Here is a 15832-nt window from a genome sequence, read left to right on the forward strand (position 1 = left end):
ATTATATGTGGATGAATATGCCCTAGATGTGGAATTCTTCATCCTTTTAGAGCAATTTTCAGTGAACTACTCTAACCATTTCGGTTGATCTTTCAAAAGTTGCCAAGCATGTTCCAAACCAAAATCGTGTCCTTCGTTTTCCTTCCAAATGACATATGCATTAAGCATGACATCATTATATGTACAACTACTTTTCTTCAATGATACCGCTTACATGTAATGACCCTTGAAATTTTGCATGCCCAAATTAATTTTTTGTCATCGTGATTTCAGTTGATTCACTGCTCTTTCACGGAGTTCACCTCGAAATTTGTTGTAATTTTCTATGACTCTCAACCAAAACACTTCTTTTCCTTGACCAACGCCAACAATTGGATTAGTTGAGATGTTAAGCCATGAACTAATAAGGTGTGTATCTTCTTCAATTGCAAAGGCGAATTGAGGCTGCCTTTTTGTCAAAGAGCCTCCTATTTTCTCAACAGTGATCTTGTCTCGCCTAATTTGGGTAGAAAATATGGAAATTGTGAACTAACATCATCATTTGAAACCATTATAGGATTGTTTATTGGGATTGAAAGAAATGTTTGCGAACTTTGAGAATTAACAGTATAAGGGGTTTGAGTATTTGACATAAAATAATTTGGTGGTTGTGGTGGTAAAAAAGAAGGGGGAAAAATGAGGACTATTTTGTGAATTTTGGGTCGAAGGAGGCATGTTCTAATTTTCTAAAAAAATTATATAATTGCCAATCAAGTTTATTTGGATTCATTTCACAAAAAAAAATAACTATGATTCAATTTGGAAAATAGAGATTGACAAATGAAAAATGAGAATGAAATTAGGATGTACAAATTTTGTGTGTATCAAACCAGTTTATAGTTTTTGCACAATTCCAGCAAACTTTTTTCCGAGCATTACTGTGCGCAAATTTATTTTTGACCATTACTGTGCACACTTCTTCCTTTATTTTTTTCAACTATTACTCAATACGCAGAAACAGACATTGTGTACATAGTGTATGCCTAGACCATCATTCCAGCCATTCCTTCACATTGTTGCCTTCACCTTTCTTTCTTTTCATTTTTTTCTCCAGCCTCTTCTTCTTCTTTCTTCCGGCCCTCCCCCTCTTCTTCCTTCTCTTTCATGGTCTCCCCTCCCCCTCCCTCCCCCTCTGTGACCTCCTCCTCCCCCTTCTTCTTCCTTCCACCCCTCCCCCTCCCCTTTCTTCTTCCTTCTTCCTTTCTTCTGCCCTCCCCCTCCCCCTCCGTGGCCTCCATACCCCTTTGTAGCCTCTAGGTAAGTCCATTTTTTTTCTTCCTCTTCTGTTGGTATTTTTTTCCTTCACTGACCTTCTTCCCGCGGGTTGCAATTGGTTAGTTTTGTTTTTAAGTAATTCTTTTAAGCCTGTGCAGAGATCTTCAAGTTTCTTGTACAAGAACACATCCTCCATGCTAGACATCTCTATTACACCTTTATTGCAAAATTCACACAAGACCAGATCTTGAGCTGAAGATCCTTGCTCAAGATCTGACACTAAAGTTTCTCTAACATGTAAGTTTTCTAAAAAATTAAATATTAAAATTTTACTTATTTATATAATAAGAATAAATATAATTTACATTTTAAAATAAATTTACGTAATTTGTATAATTTGCATATTAATTGATGTAATTATTTTGATTTATATCGTTAGAGTAATAATAATTTGTATATTAAAATTAATTTATATATTAACTTGTGAAATTTAATTATAAATTGATAAAATTAAAATTAAAATATGTAAACTATTAAAAATATATAAAATGATATAAAATAAAATTAAAAAGATTTCTATATTAAATATTTTTTATTTATAAATTATTATAATTAAAAAAAATTAATAACTCTTGACTAATGATAGATACAAAATAGTGTTTATAAACTTAACTAAATAAAGTAAGTGTGTTAGTGATTTATTACCTTATCTTTGAATAAAAGGTTGGGAGGTCAATTTCTACCATGATCCTTTTTATTTTTCACTTTATTTAAGTCTTTGTCACATAAGCTCCATGTCAACTCTGACACCCTCTACCCCGACATACATATAAATAAGAAAAACATATAAAAATACAAAATTTAATTAAATTAATTTTATTCAAATCATGTAAACAAAGTTTCACACTTACCAAATAAAACTTATTAAAAACATCTTCGGATCAAAACAAGGTCTTCCAAGTTTACAAAAGAACTCAAGTTAAGCAACAAAATAAAATAAAGTAAAATATCATGTTTAGAACATCATGCAATTGAAACAAAAACCCATGTCCCAATGTCACATCTTATCAGAGCATTATGTCCCAGCGTCCACTAGCACAAGGTTTTTTAAAGTCATCTACCTAGTCATTTACTCTTATGAACATAAGGTTTGAGATCATTATATGATCTAAACACAAACAACACATAGGAAGTGAGTTATCACATTTCTAAATAAAATACGGATAAACAAAGACATAAGCAAAATACATTATAGAAATTTTTATCACATAACTCAACTTAATACAATTCATGTCACTTCACCACTTTATCATTTAAAATTCATTTTTTTCAATCACCAACAACTTTACACATGAATCACACACTTAACTCAAGACGTAACAACACTAACCAATTTCATAACAAAAAATTCACAGGTGTTATGTAACAATTGTACTAAGACTTAAGCTTATATGCAATGTGGTACCATGTTAGTGAAAAACAACACTAGGGCACTCATGAATCATACAATACCCATGACCTTACACTTGTTTTTAAACATGTTTAACGCATTGCGCTACAATTTAACACCTCAAGTTCCTAACTTGGAACCTTACACTTTCCTTTTAACACCTCACGCATAAACATTTATCTCAAGGTAAGCACCAATAGGGTTATTGTATAATTTACAACTCACGACACAAATAATATCACATCAAGTATTAACCACACACCTATTCACAATCATATCCCATATCCACAATTTAACATCTCACAATGTCACAATCCACCATCATCACATGTTCACATGTATCCCACAAATTAATACATGCTCAACTTGTCACTTATACTCTATCTCAATCACAATTTCATAAACCCAAAACGATATGTCATTATGCCTCATGTTTAGTTATAGATATTCATAACATTCATAATAATATTCGTAAGGTACAACATACATATGTACATCAAATCTAACCATAATATTCTCAAACTCCAACACTTGAATAATTTTCAGAATCATATTATAACTAGACTACAATATTATTTACATCAAATATATATATATATATATATATATATATATATATATATATATATATATATATATATATATATAGCACACATCATAGGATCATGAATTTCAAAGTAAGCTTTCAATGCACCAATTCCAAATAATTATATGAATACTTTACCATACATTATATATATTACACACACACATGTAACTAACATGAAACAAGACATAAGAGTAAACAATTCAAATATATAAAAAAAGTAGAAAGCAAATCTACTGGACTCAATTATATAAAAAATTATCATAAGTAAATATTTATATAGTAACTAAAGTTGCCATTGAAAATACCTTTCCAAACTAACATGCATAATATGATATTATTAGCATGAGTTAATCTCAAATATTTTGAAACACACACACACACACACACACACACATGTATATATAAATGTAAAAATAAGTATACATGAATTTGTATATATTATCTAAGAATACACCACACAATCTACTAGGAATCTTCGGTCAATTTCAATAATAATATTAATTCCAAACTATATAAAACAAACCCTAACAAGCAAGAAAGGAGAAAAATACAAAATCAATATCTTACTACCTCTTACGATAAATTTCTCCTTACTTAATTTCATCAATTCACGCTAATTAGAAAAAATCTCAATTTCTAGGGTTCACACTCAACACAAGAATATATGAATTTTACAACAATTTCGCATCGGAACATCAATTGGTCTATCAAACACAATCAATTTGTAGTTATCATTGTACAAGCAAAATTAAAACGCATAAAACATCCCAACATTAACCCCAATTTGATCCTCTAAGGATCCCTACACATGTTCACTTTGACCCCAATTGCGATAAACTCATCCCTTACTTATATGCGGGCTCACGTGTGTAATCTAGCAGTGATATCGATGTGTCTAGCAGTTCTCTAAGATTTCTCAAGCTTTTCCTCTAGTTGTTCTGCTAGGATTTCTAAGTGTTAGAGAGGAGAAGAGATTGAAGCCTCAATTTCACTGTCTTTGTGCAAGGATCATTTATCTATCTGCATACATTATTTTGCAAGTTCCAATGGTGCAAATGTGTGTAAATGAGTTTCGAAGGTGGTGTTCAAATTTTAGGATTATCCAACGGTTAACGAGTTTGGGATCGTAGTTTTATTGGGATAGATTTGAGTGTATGCGGGAAAAAGAAAGGATTTTGAGAGAGGAAGAATGAAGAATGAATTTGGGAGGAAGAGAAAGCATAAAAACATATCGTAAATATAAAAACTAACTTAATATGTCTTCATTTATAGCTAAGGTATTCTAAGCTTATTATTTACTCTATTTTTCTTTATTTTATTATTCTATAAAAATGAACTCTATTTTACTCCCTATAAAATAAATAAATAAAGCATCCTTTTTATTTTCTAAAAACACATTTATTTTATTTACCTTAAAACCATTATTTTAATTAATAAAACTATTCCTCCTTATTTATTTAATTACAAAAATCTCATTATTTTGTAAAACTCTATTTAATTTATTTTACGAAAAATGGGGTATCACATCAATAACCTATATAAATGTCATGTTAGCACCAAAACATCACATTAAAGTTAACATTTGACTTTGGATGGTCAACTAGTGAAATGATGAAAATTACTTATTTAGAAAAATAGGGGGACTAAATGTCTTAATTTAGCAATAGGGGACCAAAATCATGGAGTTAAAATTATAAAGGGATCAAAATTATAATTTAGGCATAAATATATCACGTGATAGGAAATTTTGATTTAGTCCCGTAAAAAGTGCATATGAGATATGACTTGGACAATAAAAAATAACTAATTAGTGGGAATTTTTCAATTCCAAAAATAAATTAATTGGGTGAGGAAAGAGGGGGAACCAAAAGATCATGAGATATGACTTGCTCAATTTTTCAACCATGAATAAGAGCTCATGAAGTGATGTTTGTCCCTCATTTGTATACACTATCACTAGTCAATGTAAGATAATAATCTTCTTCTCGCACTCAAACCAAATTGTTTATGGTCTTAAATATAGTATTAAAGCAACTTAGAAAAGGCTAGATAATATTGCTAAAAATAAAATTACATTGCAATTGACTGATCAACGTGTGTAGACTCCGATTGCATATAGGGAGTGTTGTATGTGGTCTAATATTAGTTGGTTAGTTGGGGGGTTAGTTGGCAGCCTTTGATAGTTATTTTCTATTATTCTGTTAACAATAATGGCATGCTATCACATGTATATAAGTTCTATTTTTTTGTTAATAAAATAACACTAATGCTTTCTGTTTCTAATAGCTCCATTTTGTTCCCAATTTCTATTTCCACAATCAATTCATCTTCTTGTTTCATAACAAGTGGTATCAGTAGCTGAGTTGAGATCTTAAGGGGAAGAAGAAAGAAAACCTTGGCTCTCGCAAGAATGAAGATTGAAAAATTCGTTGGTGAAATAAATGATTTTAGTCTATTGCAGGTGAAGATGAATGCATTGCTCATTCACCAAGGCTTGGATGCAAAACTTTCAACGGAAGCAATCGCAAAGATAGAAGAGAGGATACATGTAGATGTGATGAAAAAGGCTCATAGTGCAATCTTGCTTAGTCTTAGAGATGAAGTGCTTTGGGAAGTGGCTGAAGAAAAGTCTGTCATGGCAGTTTGGGATAAGTTGGAGGATTTGTTCTTGAGTAAGTCCCTAGTAAATAGATTATATCTGAAGAAACGCTTGTATGCTTTGCTAATAGAGGACGACAAGCCCTTGAAGAAACATTTGGATGATTTCAATAGGATCATCTTGGACCTTAAAAGCATTGACTTAAAGATAAATGATGAAGATCAAGTCATCATTCTATTGAGTTCTATTCCCAAGAAATTTGAGCATTTTGTTGATACAATGTTGTTTGGGAAGGGTACTCTATCAATGGATGAGGTCAAGGCTACGTTGAACTCAAAAGAAAATCAAAGGGAGAACGATTCCAAGAAGGAAGAGATTGCTAAAGGGTTCGTTGTAAGTAACAAGAATAAGAAGAAGGATTTCAAGAATAAGAAATAAAATTCTAAAAATAAGAAGAAGAAATGTTTCCTCTATGACAAAGAGGGGCACTTCAAGAAAGACTGTCCAAGCAAGTCAATGTTCAATGAGTGGAATAAGCACAATGCAGATGTGGCTATGGCTCAAGAAGGATATGATGGTGCAAAGGCTCTTTCTGTATCAGAAGAGGATTCTCAAAAGGAATGGATCTTGGATTCAGGGTGTTCATTCCATATGTGCCCCAATAAAGGTTGGTTTGAAAATTACAAGCAAATAAATGGTGGTACTGTACTGCTAGGAAATAATAAGTGTTGTAAAGTTATTGAGATTGGTTCATTAAGAATCAGAATGCACAATGGAATAGAAAGGGTGCTTGAAGATGTGAGACATGTTCTAGAATTGAAAAGAAATCTGATCTCCTTAGGCACATTGGACAAAGAGGGTTGTGGCTACAAGTGTGACTGTGGTAGCCTTGAAATCTATAAGGGGAAGAATATGATCATGAGAGAAGTAAGGAAGAATGAATTGTATTCCTTGGTTGGACAGACAATTGTTGTTGATTCTGAAAATGTTGTAACTGATGATAACACAGAGCTATGGCACCATAAATTGGCACATATTATTCAGAAAAGGCTGGAAGAGTTAGCAAAACAAGGTGTTTTTGGGCAAGGCAGGATTGAGCCACTTAAGTTTTGTGAGCATTGTGTGCTAGGCAAGACAAAGAGGCAAAAAATTTCCTACAAACACTTATCTAGCAATCTTGATTATGTGGATGAAAATCTATGGGGACCATTAAGAACTGAGTCACATGGAGGGACAAGGTATTTTCTATCCTTAGTAGATGAATTCTCCAAAAAGGTTTGGGTTTACTTTCTAAAACACAAGAATGAAGTTGTCAAGGTGTTTGAAGAATGAAAAATTTTAGTTGAAACTCAAAAAAGAAGAAAGTTGAAGACACTAAGGACAAACAATGGACTTCAATTTTGTGATGAAAGTTTCAAAACCTTATGCAAACAGAATGGTATTGCTAGGTACTTAACTATGAGAGGGACACCATAGCAAAATGGCTTGGTGGAAAGGTTCAATAGAACCATACTTGAAAGAGTTAGGTACATGTTGAATCATGTTGGTCTGCCAAAGTCCTTCTGGGCAGAGGCTATAAGAACTACTGTCCACTGCATAAATAGAAGCTCATCAACTGCCATAGGTTTTAAAACCCTATAAGAAGCTTGGAGTGACATGAAAGTTGATTACAATGAACTAAAGACATTTGGCTTGCTTATGCTCATCTAAAGCAGGATAAGTTGGAACCAAGGGCCTTGAAGTGTATCTTCATAGGCTATCCACAGGGAGTGAAGAGATACAAACTGCGGTGTTTGGAACCTAGACACAAGAAGTGCATCATCAGAAGAGTTGTAATGTTTAATGAACTTCAAATGGAAAATTTAATCCTGCCATTCAAGTCTGCTGGAAGTTAGAGTTCACAAGTTCAGGTGAAGTCTGAAGAGATTGTAAACGCTCAATAATAGTAATGGCAAGAGACAAGTTTGTTCCTGCATCTAGACAAGCAAATGAAGAAGCATCTCAAGATTATTGTTTAGCTAGAGATAGGGAAATAAGGACAATCAAACCTCCTGAAAGATATGGTCATGCAGATCTGATCTCCTATGCTTTAATAGTTGGAAAGGAGAATGAAGATCAGGAGGAACCTCAGTCCTATGATGAGGCCATAAGCAGCAAGGACAACTCAAAATGGATTGAAGCTATGGAAGAATAAATGACTTCTCTAGAAAAGAATCAAACTTGGATACATGTGGATTGTCCAAAAGAGTAGCCAATTGTTGGATGTAGATGACTATTCAAGAGGAATGAAGGTATTAAAGGAGTTCAAAGTGCAAGGTTCAAAGCTAGGATAGTAACTTGTGGGTTTATTCAAAAGGAAGGAGTAGATTTTATAGAAATCTTCTCACCCGTGGTAAAACATAGTTCAATAAGAGTTCTTCTTGCCATGGTAGCTCATTTTGATATGGAGCTTGAGCAGATGGATGTCAAAATAGCCTTTTTGCATGGGAAGTTGGATGAGACCATTTATATGAAGCAATCTATTGGTTTTGTAAAAAAGGGTGATGAACAGAAGGTATGTTTGCTCAATCAATCCTTATATGGGCTTAGAGAATCACCTAGGATGTGGTATAGGCGCTTTGATGGTTATATGATTAAAATTAGATTCTCTAGGAGTGATTATGGTTGTTGTGTGTACTGGAAATGCCATAAGAATGAGAAACCAATTTACTTGTTTCTCTATGTTGATGATATGCTACTAGCCAGCCAAAGCATTATTAAAATTGCTAGAGTTAAGAGATTGTTGAATCTAGAGTTTGAGATGAAAGATCTAGGACATGCTAAGAAGATCCTTGGTATAGAAATAACTAGGAATAGGAAGGAAAAAGTGTTGTACCTATCTTAGGTACATTACCTCAAAAGGGTCTTAAAAATATTCAATTTAAAAGGAGCAAAGTCAGTTACCACTCCCCTAGCTTAACACTTTAAGTTGTCTAAGGGTCAAAAACCAAAGTCTAATGAAGATATAGCCTATATGTAGAAAGTGTCATATGCTAGTGCTGTTGGAAGTATCATGTACTCCATGGTGTGTTGCAGGCCAGATCTATCATACTCTGAGTGTAGTAAGCAGATTTATGGAAAAATCCAGGCAAGAGGTATTGGGAGGCCCCTAAATGGATTTTGAGGTACATATCTGGCACCATTGATGTTGGACTGAAGTATGCTAATTGAGGTGAAGTTCCTAGTATTGAAGGGTATGTGGATTCTGATTTTGTTGGGAGCATTGATACAAGAAAGTCCATTACTAGCTATGCTTTCAAGGTGTTTGGAAACTTAGTCAGTTGGAGGGATAATTTGTAGTCAGTAGTGGCCTTATCCACTACTGAAGTTGAATACATAGCAACTAGTGAAGCTGTAAAGGAAACGCTGTGGTTAAGAGGTTTGGTTTCAGAACTACGCCAAGTGAAAGAGCTAAAAACCACTATCATCTCATTTGAGATATGATCAAGAGTGAAGCTGTTGCTATTGAGAAGATATCTACAAATGAGAATGTTGCAGACATGCTCACAAAGGTTTTACCTTCTGAGAAGTTCAACTATTGTTTACGGTTCTTGAGTATTACTAATTCTAACCAAGCATTAGACCAAGGTGAATATTGTTGTATGTAGTCTAATATTTGTTGGTTAGTAGGGGGATTAGCTGGTAGCCTTAGGTAGTTATTTTTTGTTATCCTGTTAATAACAAATGACATGCTATCACATTATATAAGTTTTGTTTTTCTGTTAATAAAATAACACTAATGCTTTTTGTTTCTAATAGCTCCATTTTGTTTCCAAACAATTCATCTTCTTGATTCATAACAGGGAGCAGAGAAAAACCTACTCTTATGTGTGTAAAGATGAAGTCATTGGGAGAGAGGAGGATAAGAATGGTCTGAGAAGTTATTTACGACACTCCAATGTGAGTGTGACAGATAATGCTTGTGTTTCCCATAGTTGGGATTGGAAGATTAGGTAAGACTATACTTGCTCAATTTGTTTATAATAAAATTATGCTGTCCAACGCTCTTTTGAGCAAACAATGTGGATGTGTGTCTCGGATGAATTTGACATAAGGAAAATATTGCAACAGATGATTGGGAATGACAGGAATACTGAGATTGAGCAAGTACAGAAAGATCTCAGAAACAAAATTCAGTGGAGGAAGTATCTACATGGGCTGGATGACGTCTGGAATGAAGATCGTGAGCTTTGGCTTAAATTGAAGACCTTAGTGATTGAAGGAGGTAAAGGGAGTATCATAAACGTAACAACACGTAGTAGGACCGTGGCAAAAATAATGGGGACACGTCCACCCCTTTTCTTAGAAGGTCTGTATTTAGAAAGATCTTGGAGGCTATTCTCTCGAGTGGCTTTTTACAGGGGTAAGGAGTTGTTAGCCATAGGAAGGGATATTGTTTAAAAAAAAAATGTGGTGGGGTTCTCGTTGCCATAGAACTATTGGAAGCCTCTTGCATTCTCGAAATATGGGCTGGAGTGATTGGCTATATTTTAAGGAAGTTGAGTTTTCAAAGATAGATCAACAAAAGGACAAAATCTTTGCAATCCTTAAACTGTATGATCATCTTCCTTCATTTTTGAAGAACTGTTTTGCATATTGCTCATTGTTTCCAAAAGGTTTTGAGTTTGACAAGAAAACACTCATTCAGTTATGGGTAGCTGAGGGGTTCATTCAACCATCAAATGGCATTAGAAGCGAAGATGTTGGTCATAGTACCTCGTGAATTTGCTGTCAATGTCACTTTTCCAAGTTGCGACTATTGATGATTATGGTGGCATAAGTACTTGTAAAATGCATGACCTGATTCATGATCTAGCACAGCTGGTGGTTGGGAAAGAATATGCCATTGTTGAAGGAAAAGAGAGAACATTGGAAACAGAACACGTTATTTGTCATCTCATACTTCGTTACATTTTGATGAGGCATCATCATCTGCCCACAAGTTAAGGACAGCCACTTTATGGAAGAAAAAATTTGGACCGGTTACATTTTCGTTTTCTTTTAAGCCTGAAGTGCTTACGGGTGTTAAGACTTTGTGGGTTGGATATTGCAACAATTCCAAAGAGTGTAGGAGAGTTGAAGCATTTGAGGTATCTTGATCTTTCAAGGAATCGTTTTCTAGTAAATCTTCCACCAGATGTTACTAGCCTGCATAACTTGCAAACTCTAAAACTTTCTCATTGTTTTAGACTCAAAGAATTACCGTCACATATGAACTTAAATCTCAGGCATCTAGAATTGAATGATTGTGAGAGATTGACAAGTATGCCATGCGGGTTGGGACAGTTGATCAATCTTCAAACACTAACACATTTTTTATTGGACCGTAGAGGGAGATTAGAAATGACATGTATGCCATGTGGGCTGGGACAGTTGACCTGTCGTCAAACATTGACACATTTTTTATTGGACTGTAAAAGTTCAAGTGGTAGTATGAGTGAATTGAGTGGGCTAAATAGCCTTAGAGGGAAATTGGAAATTAAATGGTTGGATTCCCTGCGAGATAATGCTAAAGAGGTAGAGTCTGCAAAGGTACTTCTTGAGAAGCAACATCTTCAAGAATTGGAATTACGGTGGTGCCATGATGAGGAGGTTAGAGAATCACCCTTATGCTGGGAGGCAGATAATGATTCACCATTTGTTTGGGAGGAGGGTGGAGAATCACCGTTGTTGCGGGAGAATCGTATTGCAGACAGACAAAAGGTTGAACAAACAAGAAAACAACAGCAGGTTGAAAGATAAGATTTTACAAGGTCTGCAGCCACATCACTCGATTAAAAGATTAGTGATAGATGGATATTGTGGCAAAAGCTTACCAGACTGGAAATGGAATCTTTCATCACTCTTGAGTCTTGAAATCAGCAATTGCAATGGTTTGGAATCATTACCTGGAGGAATTCGTAACCTTGTGTCTTTACAGCGACTCTGCTATATAACTGCTCACTGTTAGAAATAAGATGTGACAGAAGAAATGGTGAAGACTGGCCGAAAATCGCTCGCATCCCAAAAGTTTTGGTCTCTCCCTTTACACCATCTACTCTCAGGTATATTACTTGAGTTAAGATCTCGGGCTACTCCACTTATACAATTTCCCTGTGTATTCTCAATTGCATGTCCTCTGGCCTCCATAATCTACTCCATTATCATGTGACTTGTTTTACACCTAGACAGCCTCATTTAGTGTCCATTCTTCTCTCGACTCTAGCATCACTTTCTTATTCTGCGTATGACTTATTATGTGACGAATGCATAGAAAGGCAGCAACCATTTATGTGTCAATCACCATTTTCGAGCAATGGCCTGATGGTTCATGTTGCATGTCTTGAGGTAAGTTTCTCTTCACTTGTCTAAATGTTTCTTTGACGTTTGGAATCTGTGATGATATTGAAGTTTTTCCAGACTTTCAATGCCTTTATGGATTTTCATTATGTATCTTTACTTTCTGACTCAGGATTGGTTTTGTTGCTTCAAGAACTGTGAGCAATTGTTTTGCTGCACAAAAGAGAAAAATATACAAACAATCAAGAAACCCGTTCTCTCCCTTCGAATAGTATTTGTAACCAAGAAACCGAGTTTGACTCCACTAGTGAACAAAGAATATTTAAGAAAAATAGAAATAAGTATGTTGAATTTAGCATAATTGTATATGTAGCACCTAGTATTTTTTTTCATGATAAACGTCTACTCTCAGTGTCAAGCTTATACAGCTAAATCTTATTTCTTACAGTTTAATTTTTACGTACAAATATAAGAAAATATATTGTTAGTATAAAAGTCAGAAAACTTTCTATATAAGATAATTTATAATTAGATGGTTGTATAAAAAAATTTACATTATTAATACATAAACTAATTACTTTATTTTTTTCAAACGGGTTTAATTTTTTAATATATCGAACATCAGACTTATTATTGGAAACTTATTGAAAACCTCCTGTCTTTTTCCTGTCTTTTATATTTAGTGTTTATAATTCACTTTCAGTTTCATTTTTTTCCTTATCAGTTGCAAATAAAATATATTTAAACAATTTTTAAATTTGATTAATCAAATATCATTTCTTTTATAAATAAGAGTTTATATTGGCTATATTAAGTATGAGATATGTTACTATACTTGTAGTGTGAAATTTATTATTTTTTTATGGTAAACGTCTACTCTCAGTGTCAAGCTGATACAACTAAGTCATATTTTTTAGAGTTTAATTTTTATGTTCCAATATAAGAAAATTTATTGTTATTATAAAAGTCAGTAAAATTTTTGTTTATGACAATTTATAATTAGATGGTTATGTAAAATTCTTTACATTATTAATACATAAACTAATTACTTTATTTTTTTAAACGGTTTAATTTTATAGTATATCCAACATCAGACTTATTATTGGAAACTTATTGAAAACCTCCTGTCTTTTTCCTATCTTTTATATTTAATGTTTCTTATTCATTTTCAGTTTCATTTGTTTTCCTTATCAGATCCAACTAAAATATATTTAAACAATTTTCAAATTTGATTAATCAAATATCATTTTTTTTATAAATAAGAATTTTCCTATATTGGCTATATTGAGTATGAGATATGTTACTATACTTGTAGTGTGAAATTTACATAGTTTGTTTAAGGTCTAAAGTTTTAGTCCCATTGTCGTCGTTGTAAAGATATGTTACTATACTTGTAGTGTGAAATTTACATAGTTTGTTTAAGGTCTAAAGTTTTAGTCCCATTGTCGTCGTTGTAAAGGAAGAAAAATACATTTAATAAAATACATTAATTTTGCGTTATTTTTTAAGACGTGTACAGTAAATAGTGGCTTTCTATTTACGTCTTTCCTCTTTTTTGGCTAAACTTCTTCCATGAACCAATGAAATATAGTTGAATTATGTATGTAATTGATTGGCTCTGGAAACTTGCACTCGCAAAATCTGATTAATGTTTAAGCTTAAGCAAGCTACGTTGAACTATAACTACGGTCAGTAATGGTGTCGTAAATTGTTGGAAATATTTCGCGTATTAGTGCTATGCCTATTTAAAATGTGTATATAAGTGGAAGAAACAATCTCTACCATATTAGTTAATTAATTTTTTAGTTGAATTAGACTCAATTTATTAGTGGACTTATGTACAATTTAGGATGTGTACATATATTTCTGACTTTGATAAAATTACAAGTAAATATCTTGATTTTTTATTTTTATTTTGCCTTCTCTAATTTATTACTCCAATTTAGGAGTACTATATTTGAACACATTGGTTTCCAGTTTTCACTCCCCTTGAAGTATTTTATCTTTCACCAATAATAGTAGCTGCTACATAGCTTTCTTGCCCCTACCGACTCATGATCTAAATATGTCACTTATTCAAATGCAAATTTAATACAAATCAATCACCTAACACAACTTAATCATAAAATTAATTTCTTTATTTATAATTTGGACTACAAAGCACCATTTGCTTTCGACAGATTTGCATTCATAGACACAAACATGATGCTCTTGACCTAGCCATGCATTGTACAACGGATTGAAATGCAGGAGCCAAGAATATTCACTACTATAAAATCTATAAAGTAATTAAGGTATATAATGTAAAACACAAGGAAATTCTTATTTAGTAGATAGTTAATATATATATATATATATATATATATATGCCACATCACATCACATGCTTTAGAAATGGGTGTCATCTTCCGCTAGAGGGTGCTTACCATGAGTAGGCTTCTTGTAGGTTGGCTTATGAAGTGGTGGCTTGTGATGGAGGGGTGATTTGTGCACAAGTGGATTCTTGTTTTGAGGGTTGTAATGATCAACAATAGCAAGCCCTAGGGGTGAGGATGAAAGTTGCAAGGAATAACACTAGGGGGAAAGAGGAAGCCATCTTAGTGATTTTAGTGGTGCATAACACATGGAATGGGAGAATCATATCAAGAAAGGAGGAAATAGATGTTAGCTCTTTTCCAAAATCCTGCTTATTTATTCCCAGTTCTTGTTGATAGTGTAACTTCTGGTGAGTTGGGGAGTCAAGCTATGAATCAGGATTTGATGACACTACTACAAAAAAGACTTTCTACGATGCTCCATCAATATTGGTTCAACAAAATTCGTCATCAAAATTAACGCGAAGAAATCTTTGAAATTAAATCCAAATTGTCAACATCAGTTATCAAAAAACCATTGTGAAAAGAAATTTTCAACATTCATTTTTTTGTATAACCGATGTTGAAATAAGATGGCCAACATCAGTTTATTTAAATAAAACCTTCGTTGAATGGGTTTAGGTCCTCCCGCGTGCTCTTTACTCTCTCGAGCCCTTCCAATGTTTTTCTCCCTTATAGAGGTTGAGAAGAGTGACACCACCAATAACGTGAGAAGCTTCCCCACAAAGCATCCTCGTGAGGAGCCTGTGGCGCTCACTTGTTGTGTGCACCGCCTCCACGATGTCTCTGACGGCGGCGGTTACAAGAGTGATGGAGTGTAAGGTGAAGTCGGTGAAGCCGCAGGAACCCGACGGTGGAGGTGGATCTAGTGGCTTTTCCGATCGGTGGTGTCGAGTAGTGTGTTGATGGGGATTTACAAGGTGTTGGAGCTGAGGAACGAGGACAAGAGCGTTTACGGCAGGAAGGAAGTTCTTAATGTCGTTAGGAACATCAACGAGGTCTTGGTTCCCAAACTCGTTGGCGTTGACGTTAGGTAACAAACTTTCTTGCTTCCTTCCTTCATCTATTTCTAGGTTAATTAATTAATGCCACAAGACTTTTATTTAACCACTGAATCTTAAGATTTATGGTTAAAAAAATAGGTTACTAATTTACGAGTTCAATCATGACTTGATGCATTTATATATTGTTTCTTCCGTACCATATGAGATTCCATTTGAAATGTTAACTTAATAACTTTCTGAAAG

At 33.7% G+C, this 15832-nt stretch overlaps 1 pseudogene; it reads left to right on the forward strand.

The window, feature by feature from the left end:
- LOC114410660 overlaps positions 1-11988 on the forward strand; it is a 34161-nt pseudogene extending 22173 nt beyond the window's left edge.
- The last annotated feature ends 3844 nt before the right edge of the window (positions 11989-15832 follow it).

Source organism: Glycine soja, chromosome 4, assembly GCF_004193775.1.
Source record: "Glycine soja cultivar W05 chromosome 4, ASM419377v2, whole genome shotgun sequence".
Taxonomy (NCBI): Eukaryota; Viridiplantae; Streptophyta; class Magnoliopsida; order Fabales; family Fabaceae; genus Glycine; species Glycine soja.